The sequence below is a fragment of the Leguminivora glycinivorella genome, chromosome 19 (genome assembly GCF_023078275.1).
Source record: "Leguminivora glycinivorella isolate SPB_JAAS2020 chromosome 19, LegGlyc_1.1, whole genome shotgun sequence".
NCBI lineage: Eukaryota > Metazoa > Arthropoda > Insecta > Lepidoptera > Tortricidae > Leguminivora > Leguminivora glycinivorella.
Window position 1 is genome coordinate 5,388,639 of NC_062989.1, and position 3,351 is coordinate 5,391,989.

A 3,351-nucleotide genomic window follows, 5' to 3' on the forward strand; every position below is an offset into this window, starting at 1 on the left:
ATGTAAAAAGGCACTTAAGGCCATCAAATTAGAATAGGGTAGTAAAGTACCCACTTGATTTACCTATTGTTATATGTTTTAATAATTCCACGATTTATTACCTACACAGTTTTATCAAGTTAAATAATCTACAGTCAACCTTAACCTAAGGTCCCATCTGTCCCCTTAACCCTAAACTGACTACGACTAACCACCCCGAGGTGTCCGTATTCCCTAGAGGGACTCTAGACGTTTCGGCGGCGTACGTTTAATTTAATTTATTTACTTTCGCAATGTCGCATCTCATGTGATGTGATATTGTATAAACACTCGTATTCTAAGTGCTACAAAGTGTTAAATCTACCATAAACACGTTTGATACGAGTTTGTGGAAGTTTGATTTTGGAATAGAAGGATTATTTCCACTATTACGGGACGTGCTGTGTCAAGGGATATGCCCTAAATGATGTAGTTTCTATACAAGTTGTTAGATAAATCAAAGTCTCACCGTGTCTGTCTGTGTTCGCGATAGCTCAAAAACTGCTTAACGGATTTTCATGCGAAATTTGTTTTTTTATCATGCAGAAACGTCTGCGAGCGATAGATATTACATATTTTTAAATTAAAGGAAAAATGGAAAAATTCACACCTCCGGCAGGACTTGAACCTGCGACCTCTGGCCTTGCCGGGGCCATCGCGCTTCCAACTGCGCCACGGAGGCCTGCTGGATGTGTGCGAATTTATCCATCTCACCTTAGCGTTTTCACATTATCCGATCCGATATCGGATGTCGGACCGATATCCCATACATTACAGGCGCCATCTTGGATTTTTTCTACTGAAATCCTTCCGACATCCGATATCGGATCGGATAATGTGAAAACGGCCTTAGGGTGGCGTTATAGCAAACATCTATCCGTAAGAATAGATCTTAACAGGCACTGGAGTCTCAATTTACATTGAGAATTCGCCAGTAACAATGTGCTAACCCATACTAAATTAGTTTTTTATCATGCAGAAACGTCTGCGAGCGATATTACATATTTTTAAATTAAAGGAAAAAATTCACACCTCCGGCAGGACCTCGAACCAGCGCGATGGCCCCGGCAAGGCCAGGCAGAGGTCGCAGATTCGAGTCCTGCCGGAGGTGTGAATTTTTCCATTTTTGCTTTAATTTAAAAATATGGGATTTTCATGCGGTTTTCACTTATCCATTATCGATCAAATTGCACTCCATTGCTATGAATAAATTGGACACTTAACGTTAGGTGTACTAATCTAACCCTATATGCATATCCTAAACATGTCCTATTGTCAATTGTAAAGGTAAACTAGCTGTATTTATAAAAATACTAGCTTTTGCCCGCGGCTTCGCTCGCGTTAGAAAAAGACATAAAGTAGCCTATGTCACTCTCAATCCCTTCAACTATCTCCATTTAAAAAATCACGTCAATTCGTCGCTCCGTTTTTCCGTGAAAGACGGACAAACAAACAGACTCACACTTTCCCATTTACAATATTAGTATGGATTTTTATTATGTCCCATAGTTGAGTTGAGAAGTAGGTATACCTACACACATTTTTTTCGTTCTATATTTATAAATCGCTATTGTCACCACAGTAATTCGAGCCCGCCCTGGGACGAGACACGAGGCCCTTGCATTAATCGTATGTACATAATGAAATGAGTTCAATATGCGTCCTCTGTCCCCGGGGACACGGGAGCAACTAGGAGCTGGTGGAAGCGATGCGTCAAACGTTTTAAAAAATAGATTTATTTTCGGATATTAAAGGGTAAGTAAGTAAACAATTAATTGTACAAGAAAATAATACAACACATATTAAATAAAAAAAATCAGTACAAAGACGAACTTATCCTTTTAAGGAATCTCTTCCAGTTGATCTTTGAGCATTTGTAGGATATAATCCTGGCGTTTGGACTTTCTACGAAAAACGTATACTTCGCCGAGATCGAGAACTTCGCGAGTATGAACCTTTTAACTTGAACACTCATTTGAACATAATACACGTACGGTTACGGTTATGCGTATAAGCGCTGGTGGCCTATCGGTAAGTGCGTGTGACTTTCGATCCGGAGGTCGCGGGTTCGAACCCGGCTCGTACCAATGAGTTTTTACGTGCTAAATGTCATTTGATATTTGCCAATCGCTTTTCGGTGAAGGAAAACATCGTGAGCTACCCTTAGGGTTGAAAGGTCAGATGGCAGTCGCTTTCGTAAAAACTAGTGCTTACGCCAAATCTTGTGATTAGTTGTCAAAGCGGACCCCAGGCTCCCATGAGCCGTGGCAAATGCCGGGATTACGCAAGGAGGATGATGACACGTACGTAGGTACTAATAATTGAGCCTATATTCGCCTCACTGGTGGGCAAGGCTTTATGCATGAGAGGGCTCGGGCTTTAGTCCCCACGCTAGCCCAACACGGATTGTTTGAATTCCTTCACAGATCCATGTACGCAGGTTTCGTCAGATTCAGATTCAGATTGTTCATTTGGGGATACCCCCATTTGCCAGAATTTCATTTGCCATAATTTTATTTGCCATCCTATTCAACAATCATAATATTGTTTCTCATAACATCTTATGCCATAATCATTGTTTACTATATTAATCTAGTGCCAGAAACTTTGTTTCCCATAAAGTCAGTTTCCATAATGTCATTTGTCAGAATCATCGAAATCCGTAATTACCACATTCCATACCATCATTTGTCATACAAATTAGCGTCCAGAAAAGTCAATTTCCATAATGTGCTTTGGCAGAATCGAAAACTACTATAATAGGTACTAGAAGGACTAGAGAATGAAACTGCTATCAGAAAGTAGGTTAGGTTAGGTTAGAACTGTGACCCCCTGGAAAATGAAACTGCTATCAGAGAGTAGGTTAGGTTAGGTTAGAACTGTGAACCTCTGGAAAAGGAAACTGCTTGAAAAGTAGGTTAGGTTAGGTTAGAACTGTGACCCCCCGGAAAATGAAAATACTATCAGACAGTAGGTTAGGTTAGGTTAGAACTGCGACCCCCTGGAAAATGAAACTGCTATCAGAAAGTAGGTTAGGTTAGAACTGTGACCCCCTGGAGAATGAAACTGCTGGAAAAGTAGGTTAGGTTAGGTTAGAACTGTGACCCCTGGAAAATGAAACTGCTATCAGAAAGTAGGTTAGGTTAGGTAATAATATGGGCAATAATTAATATGGCAATAATTGCTTATGGCGTTTGAATATTCTATGAAACCATATTATTGCACTTAATAATATGGCTAACAAATAGTATGGCATTGTATGATTATGGAAGGTAATATTCGGATAAACAACGAGTATGTCATATGATTTTTATGGTAAACAAATCATTCGGG

At 39.9% G+C, this 3,351-nt stretch overlaps 1 non-coding gene across 1 annotated transcript; it reads right to left on the minus strand.

The window, feature by feature from the left end:
* Positions 1–625: 625 nt before the first annotated feature.
* Trnaa-ggc lies at positions 626–700 on the minus strand. The gene has a single exon. It is a non-coding gene; the product is annotated as a tRNA-Ala (tRNA).
* Positions 701–3,351: the final 2,651 nt, after the last annotated feature.